The following is a 15,467-nucleotide window of genomic DNA, read 5'->3' as shown; positions in this document are numbered from 1 at the left end:
GTGCAACTGGGGCTTTCTGCCTTAGAAAATCTTCGATGTGGAGAAGTCTGTACAGTTCTGGGAGAACTGAAACAGAGTTTTATTTCCCCACCCTGTTTTTCTTCAGTGGCCCTTCTGTTCACTTGGAGATGGAAGTGATGCAGTTCTCTAGCAGGAGCAAACAGATTGCTCTGACTGAGAACCTGAGTCACTTCCAAAATCACTATACAATATTTCACAGGCCACATCTGATCCTTGAAAGCTCCTTGTTTTCTGTGAGTTCACCTTCTCTGTTGTCTTCAGTCATCCTGTCTTCCCTGGGGCTCCTTCTAAGTGCCCTTGTGTCGCTATAGGACATAAAACAACACAATTGCACACACTGCTGCTCTTAAGGTGAAGAAAAGGGAAGTTTATTTTCTGACTCCAACATTTATAGTTTTCTAAAAGAGACAGTGGATTGGAGGGTGACAGTGCAACCTCTCCAATGACACTGGACAAACCAACAGTCCATCAAATTTCTCTTCTTCTATAAAAGAATGCAAAACAATGAGTTCTTTACAGAAAGCGTGTGAGAAAGTTTGCTACAAGAATGTGAACATCAGAAGGCTTCGAAAATCTTTAAAAAATCAGGGTGACACCCTTGTAGTGGTCACTTGGCTCCAGCTGCATGTGTGTGATACAGGCTGGGAAGGAGCAGGGCATCCTCAGCTCATCCAGGTGGGCACACATCCTCTGCCCCAACAAACTCCTTCTCCTTGAAGCAGGATAGCTCCAGCTGGGAACACAGAGCTCCTGCTCTTTGATAAGCATCTCTCAATACCTGAACAGTTTCCTCCCAGTGAAAAGGATTCAATGGCAAGATACTTGTATCACTTTTGTGCAAATATCAGATTACAGCATAGAAACCAGATTGTCTGCAATTAGATGACTGAATTAATAGGAAGACAGACATAATCCTGTAGAATGTGAAAGAGGTTCATTGTTTGCCTGCAGATACTGAAATTTCTTCAGTTCACTCTCAGAAAAGCACTGTTGTGTTTTCCAGAGTGGCCCAGAATTTGATCTGCTCTTTCTTTCAGCTCTGGGATGGGGTCCAAAGTTAATTCCCTGCAGATCACCTTACTTTATGAATAAGAGGAGCTCCTCCTGCAGTACCTGTGCTGGGAAGAACCAGCTGAGAATGCTGCTGGAGCTGCACACTGGGAACAGGAGCAATCCTAATTTTTCCTAATATCCACTCCTAACTTTTTCCTAATATCTAACCTGTACCTTCCCTGCCATAGCTTGAGACTGTGTCCTCTGGTTCTGTCAGTGCTGCCCGATGGGAGAGACCAATAGGTTGGATATTAGGAAAAAGTTTTTCACCAAAAGAATAATAAAGCACTGGAATGCTCTTCCCAGGGAGGTGGTGGAATCACCATCTCTGGATGTGTTTATAAAAAGCCTGGACATGGCACTGGGTGCTGTAGTCTGGATGAGGTGTCAGGGCACAGGTTGGACTGGATGATCTCAGAGGTCTCTTCCGACCTCATCATTCTGGGATTCTGGGATTCTGGGATTCTGGGATTCTGTGTTTCTGTGATACTTTCCCTGACGTAGCCTGAGACTGTGTCCTCTGGTTCTGTCAGAGACCAACCCCACCTGTCTCCAACCTCCCTTCAGGAAGTTGTAGAGAGCAATAAGGGCACCTCTGAGCCTCCTCTTCTCCAGGATGAACAACCCCAGCTCCTCCAAACGTTCCTCATAGAGCTATTGTAAATCAAAGGTGACTCTGACAAAGGGGAGAGAATGATGCATCTGATTCCGTGGATATCAGAAGGCTAATTAATTACTTTATTATACTATACTTTATACATTTCATCTAAACTGAATCTGCCAAGCACTCACTCTGCTCACACTGCACAGAATCTCGTGACTGTCCTGACACACACACACACCTGGCACTGACAGGCCAAGGAAATAAAACACCATCACTTTGGGTAAAAAATCTCCATATTGCGTTCTATTTTGGCACAACACAGGCACAGCAAGTGATAAGAATTGTGTTTTCCCTTTCTCTGAGGTTCAGAGAATGCGAATCTCAGAAATCCTTGGGAAGAACTGTGCCTTGCTTTTCTCTATGAAGAGAAATGTTGCAACACAGGGTTTGTGTTCCCAGCCCCTCACCAGCCTTGTTGCCTTTCTCTGGACTCGCTCAAGCATCTCAGCATCCTTCCTAAATGGAATAGCCAGAACTGGACACAGCCCTCGAGGTCTCACCAGCGCCGAGAACAGGGAGAAACCTCCCCGTTCCCCACTGCGGAGGCGGCGGCCCCGAGGAGGAGCGGGACTCTCCGGGTTTCCACCTTCCTTGGGCTGTGGTGCCTCCTGCTGCCGGGCCGGGGGTCCGTGTCCCCCCGCAGGGCTGCGGCATGCCGGGTTTGTCCCCAAAGCCGCGCGGTGGCGCGTTTGTCCCGGCAACGGCGCTCGGAGCGCTCCGGGATCCCGGAGCCCGCCCGCCTGCGCTCCCTGTCCTCGTACAACTTCATTGCTTCTGTTATTTTTCCTTCATTTAGATATTATCTGTATTGCGAAAAATGCCTATTTTATGATTTTTTCGCTAATATGAAATATTGTGTGTATTATGTTAGAAAGTTACGCTGCGTTAATTTTCTAAAGCAGTGTGTTAAATGTAGTTTTGGGTTATAACATAATGTTAAAATAGAAATAGTATCTTACAGAAAGAATAGAATAGAATAGAATAGAATAGAATAGAATAGAATAGAATAGAATAGAATAGAAAAATAGAATAGAATAGAATAAATAGAATAGTATAAAATAATAAAAAATATAATAGTACAGAATAATAGAAAAATAGAAGAGTTAAAATAGAATAGTATTTTACGATGCAATGTGGGATACTATTTTTAAAGAAAGGACTCACAGAGAGATAGCAGCCACAGGACACCTAAATCTTTCAGAGAAAAAGAATTTATTTCTTCCTTATCAGAAGAAATGAACTTCTTCCCACCTTGCTCAGCCCTGAAGAGCTGTCAGGATTCAGAGGAAGAAGTTGACACTGCCCAGACAGAATCCTTTGTTTGAATGGAATTTATGCATCATGGATGAGGTGTATGAGTATGCAACAGGCTGTTGCTTGTAAGGGTTAATCCTCTCTTCACCTGTGTCCTTTTTCGAGCTTGTTTTGCCCAGAAAGAGGTACCTGGACTGTCTGTAACTCTTTGTTCTTATTGTCTCATAGTGTCCTAAATCCTAATTGTTCAAATTTTTATTACTGTAATTATATTGCTATTTTTATAACCATTTTATTACTATTAAGCTTTTAAAATTCTAAAAACAAGTGATTGGTGTTTTTCACATATGTACATATACAGTATCTGTATAATATATTTCATTATTTTTAATTGTTTCTGCTCTGTCTCAATGCCACTCTAGAATGAATCTTGGCAAGATCCATTTGCCCTAAATGCTGTATTTTTAAAAGAATAAGCCCAAAGAGCAGCAGCAGAGCTTTGATTCTCCTCTGCCCAGGTAATAACCAATAACACAATTTGTGCCAGTGAGAAAGAGCTGCTGAATTCTGCACCTGTCCTGGTTTTCTGGGATTGAGCAGAGCTGTCAGAGTTCCCAGTCTGGCCTAATGAGGTCGGTGCCTCTCTGTGGCATAACTAATCTGGACATCCGAGCTGCCGCTTTATTCCTTTCACTAATTGCTTGTGGCTGTTAAAAGCTTTTCATGCTTTAAAAAAGTGAAAGTCAATCCCCAGAAAATTCAGGAAATGATAACAGTCTCTGGGCTGGATGGAGCGGAGATGAGAAGACTTTTGATTTGTAATTTGTGGTCTAACTAATTAAGAAAGAACAAAACATAATGGAAGCTTTGTTGATTTCATTTAACAGGAAATCCAAGCTGGTTAATTTTTGCTACGTGGATTTAAATGCAGGATGTGGGGTACCTGAGACCTCCCCAGCCTCACTAGGGAGAGGGTGAGGAGCTCCCCTAAAAGCCATATTTAGAAAGGCAGCGATTTCCCCATGAGTTTTTATTTTTGAAGTGTTTTAAATGGCCTGGTCTCCTCCACAGAGCTCCCTCCCTCTCTCCTGCTCTGCTTTCTTCCCTCCCCAGTTTCTCTAATGTGGGTCATGCCTCCATGTTTGCAGGTGGCACAGTACAGAATCTGCATTTTTCTTTTTCAAAGTTAAAGTGTCTTTGAAATATGGTTTTGCATCTAATGCAGGATGTAATAAAAAGACTTTAAAGAGCTGCTGACGCCTCATGGAAAAGTGAAAAACATTCTGTTGAGAAACAATCCTGCTAGGCTGTGTTATCTGCTGTTCCCTTTGCTCATTTTTGATAGCAAGGGGCACTATAAATATATGTAACTATACATAAAAATGAGAAACCTTGGCAACCAGAGAGAAGGTTGGCTGTTTTCTCGTGTTCCCTCACTGTGGGCAGGTGGGTGAGGGTAGGCAGAGTTCATCGGGCTCGTTTCATCTTTACAGCTCCTGAACTGATGCTGTGGCCCTTTGCTGAGCGTTGGGCTGAAAGGGAGTCACGTACCAGCGGATTATTTTTTCCTAGAGGTATTTGTTAACCCTCTAAAAATAGCAGCAGTGGTTTCTGGAGCACTCTGACAAGGCTGGCAGCGGAACAGAAAGGAAGCGACGCTCCGGAGCCAGAGGACAGGAGCTGCCATATGGCCATGGGGGCCTGGGCTGTGCTTCCTGGGGAGAGGGGCAGGGATGGCTCCCTGCACCCCCTTGGCTCCAGGGCAGAGCAGCCACACTGTCCTGGTGTCACCCTGGGCTGCTGGGTCACCCTGAGGGTGCTGGGGGCAATCCCTGCCAGATTATTGTATTTGTGGGGTGCCCAGACAAAGGGGGGAGTGATGAATCTGACTCCATGTTCTCAGAAGGCTAATTTATTATTTTATGATACTATATTATATTAAAGAATACTACACTAAACTATACTAAAGAATACAGAAAGGATACAGACAGAAGGCTAAAAAGATGAGAATGAAAACTCGTAACTCCTTCCAGAGTCCTGACACAGCCTGACTGTGATTGGCCAAAGAGTGAAAACAATTCACATGAAACCAATGAAACACTCACCTGTTGGTAAACAATGTCCAAAGACATTCCAAAGCAACAAAACACAGGAGAAGCAAATGAGATAATATTGTTTTATACGTAATATTGTTTTATACGTAATATTGTTTTATAAGCATTTGTAAATGCTATACTAAACTATACTAAAGAATAAATGATACAGACAGAAGGCTAAAAAGATAATAATGAAAACTTGTGACTCCTTCCAGAGTCCCGACACAGCTTGGCCCTGATTGGTCATTAAGTCAAATAATTCACATGAAACCAACGAAACAACCACCTGTTGGATAAACAATGTCCAAACACATTCCAAGAAGCAAAACACAGGAGAAGCAAATTAGATAATTATTGTTTTCACTTTTCTCTGAGGCTTCTCAGCTTCCCAGGAGAAGAATCCTGGGCAAAGGGATTTTTCCAGAAAATGTGACCGTGACACTGGGCACACACACCTCAGGGATGCTTCCTGTGCCCATGGCAGGAACCCAGGACAGCTCCTTTCACCTGCTCTGCAGAACACGGGGATTGCCTTGTGGAACTAATAGAATTTTTATTGTCATAGATGGGACCCCACACAGGCAGATGGCAGCTGCAAGGAGTGGCTCTGATTATTTCCAAATGACTGGGCAAAAAGAACCTGCTTGATCCCTGCCCTTCTGACAGCCCTTGCAAAGAACATCTCTGTCAGAAGCCCAGTAGAGTCTGCTGAGAGGGGCTCAGCCTCTGTAGAGAGGATGGAAAATCCAGATTTTGGAGCCTGGGCTCCAGAGAGGAGCTGCCTCGTTGCTGGGGTCCTGCAGATGGAACCTGCAGTGCTGCATTGCTGAGCTAAGTGCTCCTTGGCTGTTAAGTTTTCCAGTAATTTTCCCAGGCAAACGATGCACCTGCCATAGCCTCAGGAGAAAATGTTTATTGCCATTTCTATCCACTGTTCAGAAAAACAGAGTTACTTTGGCACTGAAATACTGTACTCCCCTCCAAAACTGCACCTTGTTCATGCTGTTATAAATGGTAAAACTGAAACCACAGAAGGTGGGCTGAAACTTCCATAAGGTGTTGCAAGAGGTGCTTTCCTGTCAGAAAAATTAGCATTTTCTGAAGTAAGAGCCCTTCTACAGAAATTCTTGAGTGCATTATTAGCAGGTTGTATGGAAAAGAGCTGTTTGGATAAAGGACAGCTGGTTTCCAGCTTGGGTCTGCCAGGGCTGCCACAAGTGGCTGAATGATGGTTCAGGCATTCTGGCAGGGCAGGCCATGTGAAAAATGCCCCTTTTCAGTAGGACAAAGCAAGCAGTTGCCTGGTAAATAAGGCAATCCAATTTAAAATCAAGGGTCAGTCGGGAAGCCAATATGAAGCAGGTCAGTACACTCCAGAGTGGTGCTGTGAGAGGCTACAAATCACAGGTAATGTTTACATGGAAATTGCAGCTCTGTGAGATGCCACCCAAGGCTGATGGGATTCCTTTGAGGAACTTGGAGCACTTATGGTTTCCAGACATCTCTTATTTAATACTGAGAAAGACCCTTTTTTTTTATTGGTTTTTTTTTTTTTTTTTTGCTTTCCTGCACTTGTGACTTGTTGCTCTCTGAAATTATGAGGTGACACACGCAGGTACATTCTGCACAGAGCAATCCAGCCGTGCTGGGTGAGTGGGCTCAGACATCTGCACAGTATCATTCCTCTGTCACCAGCTAATGGTGGTATAATTAGAAAAGTCATTAATCCTTGCTCAGCAGTGCTAGAAACTATTTATAGCAAGGTAGAAAGCCCTGCACATGAGGCTAGGGTATGAAAATTGCTTCTGATGCCATGTGTGTTGTGGGGCCCAGACGAAGAGGGTGATTTGCCTCCAGGAGGGAACTTCCCTTTCTGATCTTATGGAGACAGTGCAAACTGCCTGAGATATGGGGATTTCCTTTTGCCATCCCCTGCAGGCTGTCACCATCACAGGAGAGAGCTGGTGTGCATCTCCCACTGCTGTGGGCTGTCCTGGCAGAGCACTGACAGCCACCAGGCTGCTTGCCCCAGCCCTTCCCTGTGCTGGCAGCAGCAGAGGGCAGGTAGAACAAACTGGGAGCACACCTTTGTGTCTGCACTGCTGCTCAGGGCAGGTGGAACAAACTGGGAGCACACCTTTGTGTCTGCACTGCTGCTCAGGGCAGGTGGAACAAACTGGGAGCACACCTTTGTGTCTGCACTGCTGCTCAGGGCAGGTGGAGCAAACTGGGAGCGCACCTTTGTGTCTGCACTGCTGCTCAGGGCAGGTAGAACAAACTGGGAGCGCACCTTTGTGTCTGCACTGCTGCTCAGGGCAGGTGGAGCAAACTGGGAGCGCACCTTTGTGTCTGCACTGCTGCTCAGGGCAGGTGGAGCAAACTGGGAGCGCACCTTTGTGTCTGCACTGCTGCTCAGGGCAGGTGGAGCAAACTGGGAGCGCACCTTTGTGTCTGCACTGCTGCTCAGGGCAGGTGGAACAAACTGGGAGCGCACCTTTGTGTCTGCACTGCTGCTCAGGGCAGGTGGAGCAAACTGGGAGCGCACCTTTGTGTCTGCACTGCTGCTCAGGGCAGGTGGAACAAACTGGGAGCACACCTTTGTGTCTGCACTGCTGCTCAGGGCTGGCAGATTGCACCCGCTCCTCACACCTGGGCTCAGCCACCAGGGAGCTTTTGAGATGCTTTGGCTGCTAAGAGCCCTTTACTCAACTCTTTTCCCAGCTGGGGGCTCCAGCAGCAGCAGCTGTAGCTGTTCATTCGGTGTGACACTACTCTCTGCCCCCCACTGATGCTGGCAGCATGGGCAGAGGTTGCTCCTTGGGTCTCTGAGAAACTGGGGCACTGGTGATGCTCAGTGAGTCACAGGCAAGGGAAGCTGTTATTTACAGGAGGCTTCCAGGACACAGCTCAGCTTGGGCTGAAGTCCATGTTTTTCCTGTGCAGGAGTCAATATTTCTGCTTGAGGGGTTCAATCATCTCCCTGTGCCTGGGCTTTGCCTTGGTGCCCACCCTTGGTGAGGGGTGGGAGGATCTTGGGGCTTTCTGAAGCAGCCAAAGAGGCTGCAGAGGAGTATTGATGATATTTTCACCCCCAACAAGGGGAGAGAATGATGCATCTGACTCCATCTTATCAGGAGGCTAATTAATTACTTTATTATACTATGTTATTCTGTACTATATTACATTACATCTAAATCTGCCAAGCACTCAAATCTGCTCACACTGCACAGAATCTCGTGACTGTCCCGACAGTCCCGACACACACCAAGGAAACAAAACACCGTCACTTTGGGTAAACAATCTCCATATTGCATTCTACTTTGGCACAAACACAGGCACAGCAAATGAGATAAGAATATTCTCGGGAAGAATTGTGCCTTGCTTTTCTCTGTGAAGTGAAATGTGGGGCTACACACCTGGCCCTGACAGGCCAAAGAACCAAAACACCATCACTGTGGGGAAACAATCTCCACATTGCATTCTACTTAGGCACAACACAGGCACAGCAAATGAGATAAGAACTGTTCTTCCTTTCTCTGAGGTTCAGAGAATGTGGAACCCAGAAATATTCTTGGGAAGAATTAATTGTGCCTTGCTTTTCTCTGTGAAGAGAAATGTGGTTACAGCGGAGAACTGCTGGATGCTGGACAGCAAGGAGCCCAGGGAGCTGGTGCAGAGGCAAGCGCTGCCTGGAAGTGGAGATGCTGAGGCGCTGGGGGAGCTGTGGAGCTGCGCTGGGGTCAGCTGAGGTGGCACCGTTCAGAGAAACGCTCCCGTTGTCAAGTTAAACACTTCACTGGGCTCTGCCTAGTGAGGCACAAACAGCCTGTCTGTGCGCTGGCAGCCGGGCAGCAGCAGAACCACAAGGGAAATATGTTTCTGTCTGGGCTCGCTGCATCTCCCAGGCTTTGCTGGAACCATTTCTCCAAGAAAGCATAAAATTCTTCTAGCCTCTGAGATTAGTGGACCAAGCCTTGTTCTGCTCAGGAACGAGACTGAAATCCCTCAGAGAGAGGCCTGGTGGGCAGCTGCTGCTGTGGGATATGAGGGAGGGAGTGAGGACCTGTTGGGAATGGGGCTGTTAACAGCTGGAAACCCACTGTTTCAGCATTGTGGGAAGTCCCAGCGCTGGCTTTGGCTGTCAGAAGGAGCACTCAGGCTCTGTGGTGTGTCTGGATCATAAAAGGTGACCTCGGAAATTGCATTTCCAAACATCTTCCCCTCTCTGGGAACGATGGCATTGTTCCCAGTGTTTCAGGCTGGGACTGCCTGGGGCTCTTTGTTCAAACTCCCTGGGTGCTGCAATTCTAGCAGAGAGCTGAGGATGCTTTGCCAGAGCCTGGGATCCTGGGAGGCAGCTGAGGATCAGCCTTTTGTTATCCCCAGGATTAAAAGCTGCAGTTGGGGATGAGCTGAAGAAATCAAAGTAACTTATCTAGAGACATCCTGCGGGCATATTTAGCAGTGTGATGGAGCCAGGGTCAGCCACTCCTTCAGGTTGTTTCAAGCAGCAGGAGCTGGCAGGAGGACCCACAAACCTCAGTGAAGAGGCACAGGTTTCAAACACGCTCAGAAAACTTTGCTTTGCAAAGAACCTGCTGCTGCCTGCTCTGATTTCGGGGAAGGAGAAGTCCAAAGGGCCTCGTGGAGCAGGAGAGAGTGTGCAAGGTGGCTGTCACAAAGGAGGAAGGGAAATAGAAAATGCCATCAGGAACAGCAGATGTTGCTGCATTGCCTGGTGAAGCATCATTTCTCCTCTCCTCAGAATTCACTCTGAATCCACAGGCTGACATTGGATTGTTCCAGGGGAAGGCCTGGAATGGTGTCCCCTGGAGTATGCAGCACACCACATGTCAGCTGTTTGACTGACATGTAGATGAGAGAGAAATTAGGATTTTTAAAGCGCAAGATGCTGCTCCTTGCAGCAATGCCCCTCTGTCACACAAGGTGACCTGCTCCCCTCCTGGTGCTGATGTGCTTGGGCAGGTTTGGCAGCGTCCTGTGGTCCTCTGGCAGGTTTTGCAGTGTCCTCTGATGTGCAGGCACTGAGCTGTGAGCGTACACAGGAGCTGGGCACACAGCAGCTCCAGAGCCTTTCCAGGAAGGAATCAGCACCACTTTGTGATCTGCTTTGTTCCATGTCTGTGCTAACCCCTCCTTCTTTGGAGAATAAGATGTTAAAGAGCTTATGAAAATGATCAAACCCTTCAGCTTCACTACTGTGATTAATCAATCACAGCTGCTGCTTTACAGCTCCTTGTTTTGATGTGTTTTGGGTTGTTCCAAAGTTAGCCCAGCACAGGGCCAGGAAATATATTCCTGAGCCCTGCAGGCTTCTGGGATAGAGAAAAAGCTGAGTTTTCAACATTATTTCCAACATTTCTTGTGCCTGTGCTGCCATTTATTGCCAGTGAGCATGGGATGCTCCTGGGAATTACACAATCCCCCAAAAAATGTGAGGAAAGGATTTAAGAACCAGCTCTTCCCTGAATGGTAGCTGCATCATTGCAAATATTGTCTGATCTGCCCTTCTTAGCACTGAAGTATCTGAGACTCCAGGTGGCACCTCCAAAGAGTTTGTGTCAATTTTGAAGGCTTAGTTGCATGGCTTAAATGCTCCTTAACACTTATATTTTTTTACAGCTAAAGAGGCAAGCAGGATCATGAAGCTCAGATAGTTTGTAAAACTGCTGTCAAGCAGATTAAGCTGGAAATGGAAAATCTGCTGGTGAAGTCTTTTTTTTTCTAATGTTTGTTTGATAGAGGGTGATTTAAAGTCCATCTCAGCACTGAGGTGAGACCCCAGGTATCTGGTAGCGGGGCCGTGACCAACCTTGGACTGGAGATGAACCCAGTTCCCTTTGGCATTTGCTCTCCTCCAAGCCGTTCCTGCCCGCGCAGGAGCTCGCCTCCCACCGTCCCCGCGTGCTGTGCGTGGTGGGCGCCTGCAGTGCCAGGCATGCTCCTTCCATAAATCCAGGGGATTAAAAAGAGTGTGTCATCTGCAGAAGTAAGAGTCTGGGAGTGTGTTCTCCACATCCTTCTATTTTCACAGCGGGGAAAACTACAGACTCACAGAATGACTTGGGTTGGAAGGCATAGCAGAGACCATCCAGTCCCAAGCCCTGACATGGGCACGGACAACTGGACCAGACTGTTCCAAGTCCCATCCCTGAGCATCTTCCAGGGGCAGCCACAGGTCCTCCAGGGCCTCCCCATCCTCACAGGGAGGAATCTCTGATTCAAATCACCCCTCTTTCCGTCCACAAACGTTTCCTCGCTCTCTGCCCGCGTCAGCCCCGTGCCCTGGGGTGCGGCCAGACCGGGGGGCTCCGGAGCCGCGGGGCCGGGGGCTGCGGGGCCGGGGGCTGCGGGGCGGGCGGGCGGCCCTGCGGAGCGCGGCGGAGCCAATGGCGCTGCCGGGGAGGAGCCGCGGCCCCGGCCCGGCCCCGCCCGCCGCCCCCCGCCGCACTCGGCCTGGGCTCGGCGGAGCGGCGGGAGCTGCGGCTGCGGCGGCCCGGAGCGCGGGGCAGCGGCGCCGGCGCCCGGCTGGAGCGGCCCCGCCGCGCCCGAGGCACCGGCCCTGGAGGCGCTGGACATCAGCCCCGCAGGCAGCGGCCGGACCCGAAGGTACCGGGCACCGACCCGCCGGCTCCGCGGGGGTGGCTGCGGGGATCTGTTGATGGGAGTTGCAGGAAAGTTTGCCGAGGGAGCGGAGGCTGCTCGTCGCGGTGTCGGTGCGGGCGGTGGGAGGCGGTCCGGTGCCGGCTGGGACCGACTGCCGGCGCGGTTCGGGCGATGCCAGCGCTGCTGCGGATGGAGCCGGGATGCGGGTTCGCCCCCGGGATGCTGTGCCCCCGTGCCACCCCGCAGCCCCGGCGGTGACCGGCGCTCGCCCTGCCAGCGCTCCAGCATCGCACCGAACCCCGGGCTGCTTTCCCGGCGGAGTTTTTAGGGAATGCTGCATCCACCTGTGAGGCGGCGGGCGGAGCAGGCAGGCCTGTGGGTGCAGGACCCTGGGGAAGCAGCCCCTGTGCTGCTGCTGCTGCTGCTGCTGCGGGTGCAGCTCGGGGTGCCCCGCCGGGATGAGCTCCGCACCGGCGGCCCCACGGCCCGGCGGCGGAACGGGAGCTCCCGGGGCTCTCGGGGTACGAGCAGGGATGTCTGCAGATGCAGGAAAACAAGGCGGTTCGCTGCGTTGTTTGGGAAGTTGGGAGAACTTCCTGAGGCAGCAGGGCGGCTGCAGGGAGGCCGCTGAGCCGGGCTGGGGCCGCCGTCCCTGGGGACAGCTCGGCCGGCTGAGGGGATCAGGCCGTGCGGCCGGGGGCTGCCGGGCCGCACGTGTTGCACTGGGGGTGTCCGGAGGTCAGAGCCCGGCCAAAGCTGTCCCTGGCACAGGGAGGCTGAAGTGACACCTGGTTCAGGCTGTGGGAAGGGTCTCTGGAGCTGACCCCTGAGCGGATTGCCCGCGGTTCGTGTACCCCAGCGAGTGACACCGGGCTTGGGCAGTGCCCCCTTGGTTCCTGACTCTAATCGTGCTTGGGCGCCTGTCCTTGGGACACCCACACACTGCTCTTAACCTCCCATGACGCTGAAGTGTGTGGTATTTGGTGAAGACCGAGATTTGCAGAGCGTTGGGTGAAAACCCATCAGTTTGCATTTTCTGCGTGAGGTTGTGCTGTTTGCTCTTGCACGTGCAGTCCCTCTGCAAAACACAACCAGGGAGGTGAGAGGTGAGCAGGGGATGCTCTTGGGCAGGAGGGAGATGCTGGACACAGGGGCTTCAGTTTTGGCTTCCTCATCATCCCACAGGAAAGGGAGAGTGACCTGGGGCACTGCCTGACTCTTACTGCACTGTGCTGGGGGGCAGCGAGTAGCAGGGACCTGATATTGAAACAATAAGAGGTGTTTTGCTAAAGGTTCCAGACAGTGACTCATCTGCTGTAGGAAGGGACAGGAAGGAGAGGCAGCACAGGAGCTTTCTAGAGTACAAATGGGTCTTTCCCCCTGATTTTATCAGAAGCAGGAGGCTGGGAATCCTTTATTACTCTCAGAATAGTGCAGACCTGTAGGTTATGAACCTCCTGATGCAAGTGTCCCTGTACCAGCACCTCCTGCATCCCTGTCCCTGGGGAGGATCCTGACATTGGGTCACATCCTGGGGTGGGACAGTTTCAAAATTTGAGGTGATTTCCAGGCCTCACAATTGATTTTATCTGACCATTTTTATTCACTTGTGAGTCTCTCCGAGTAATTGATCCTAGTCTGTACATTGCACCATGGTTCTGCGTGTGCCTGCCTGGCTGGGGTGTTTCAGAAGTTATTTCTCTTGCCTCTGAATTGCTCAGTCTTAACTTTTCTTCTTCATCCAGCCTTCCTCCCTCGGGCTTTTCTGCCTTCTCCTGCCCTGGACGGCACAGAGGAGGTGCAGTGCTGCTGCCTTTCCCTTTTCCAGGTGTGCTGCACCCTGAGAGGCCTCCCCAGCTATTGGCAGCATTGCTGACTGCCCCCACTTGAAAAGTATCTGTATAAGGAGTTGTTTTTGCTGATATTTGCCTGGATTTGTTTTATTTGCTGCTTCCACTTTGCAGAGGAATTGGTGCAGCCGCTTGGTCCTTGCTGACTGAGCACCTTGCTCACAGCTGGCTTCCTCTCGCTGGGGATTTACGGCTCCTGCACCACCTCTCCCCCTTTGCTGGGGATTTACCTGGGAATGCTGATGTCTGGTCAGGTCTGCGAGGTGGATTTGTAATTTCTCCCTGCAGGGAGGGAGGGAAAATCCCAAAGCCCCCTAACAGACAGCCCTCATGCCAGTGGTTAAAGGCAGACAGCAATAGTGGGGGTTTGCTGAGAATTATTCCTTTGCAAGAAACAGCTTTTGACCAAAAGTTGGCATATTTTCGAGGCCTGTGGGTCTCTAATCATGCCCTTTTCCATTGCAAGGTGTTCTTTCACATTTAGGCAGGCTCTTCAAGCCATCTTGGAAAGGGCTGTGGGGTCCTGGGGCTGCTCCAGGCTGGTCCTTGCACTGCTGCCCTGGGCGCTTTGGGATCTGGGGTTCTCACTTTATCTGGGTTAAGCTCCCAAGGAAAGAGGTGTGACTTGAGATCCAGAACTGGTTTGGGAGATCAGAACTGGGCCAATTTCTAGGCCAGAATGGGGCTCTGGGTGTCCCAAGGGCAGATTTAGGTACAGAAACAGTTGAAGGTCAAGGTTCTCACCTCCCTTCCTTGCACAGGTGCCTTCCTCTGCTGAGCACAGAGGGGGATTATGTCCCTGACAGGGCAGGTAGCAGGACATGTGGCAGGACAGAGCTTTATTACTCCTTTCAAAGCACGAAAAACACCCCTTGCTGAGAAGCACTGGAGCTGTGAAATGCAGATGGGGCTGCCCCCAGCAATAGCAGCAGCCTCAGAAAATGGAGAGAAAGCTTTTCTCCATGCCCTACCACCTCACCCTCTGAAGTTCACTGTGTCTGCATCCCCCAGAGGAGGATTTAACAGCACCAGGCTTTGCTGTAACCCTCAGGCATCGTGTGGATGAGCCTGGATGGAGAAATGGCTGAATGGGACAGTGCTTCCTTGTCTTTTCAGTGTTCCTGTGATTTCCTGCATGCCTTGTTGGTACCACACTGCACATCCCCTGCCCTCCTGGCTGTGAGGGAGGCAGTGCAGGCAGTGTGCAGGTTTGGGGCACCACTGATGCCCAAAGGCTGCCCTGCTCTGTCCTGCAGCAAGCTTGAGAGGTTAAGATGTGTGTGTATATATATATATACATATATATATACCTTATTATATATATACACCTTATTTTATATATGTAGACCTTATTTAATATATATGTAGGCCTTATTTAATATATATATACACCTTATTTTATATATATATACACCTTATTATATATATATACACCTTATTTTATATATATACACCTTATTTTATATATACACCTTATTTTATATATATACACCTTATTTTATATATATACACCTTATTTTATATATACACCTTATTTTATATATATATACACCTTATTTTATATATATACACCTTATTTTATATATATACACCTTATTTTATATATACACCTTATTTTATATATATACACCTTATTTTATATATACACCTTATTTTATATATACACCTTATTTTATATATATACACCTTATTTTATATATACATACCTTATTTTATATACATACCTTATTTTATATACATACCTTATTTTATATGCATGCCTTATTATATATATACCTTATATATATGTATAGTTAAGGTAGGTTTAGTTAATGTACATATAGGAGTACCTTTGTGAGTGCATTTAAAAAGTCAAGAGGTATTAAATACGTATTTTTCTGAGCTGTGTGCAAGAAAAGAAAG

General features: G+C 48.9%; 1 protein-coding gene across 1 annotated transcript in view; it reads left to right on the top strand.

Annotated features, from left to right (window-relative positions):
- Positions 1-11,571: 11,571 nt before the first annotated feature.
- ZMAT4 (zinc finger matrin-type 4) overlaps positions 11,572-15,467 on the top strand; it is a 50,536-nt gene continuing 46,640 nt past the window's right edge. The window contains exon 1 of the mRNA XM_030964268.1: positions 11,572-11,718. The gene's annotated coding sequence lies outside the window, so the exon portion shown is untranslated. The remainder of the gene's footprint in view (positions 11,719-15,467) is intronic.

Source organism: Camarhynchus parvulus, chromosome 22 (genome assembly GCF_901933205.1).
Source record: "Camarhynchus parvulus chromosome 22, STF_HiC, whole genome shotgun sequence".
NCBI classification, from domain to species: Eukaryota; Metazoa; Chordata; class Aves; order Passeriformes; family Thraupidae; genus Camarhynchus; species Camarhynchus parvulus.
This window is presented reverse-complemented; position numbering and strand designations above follow the sequence as displayed.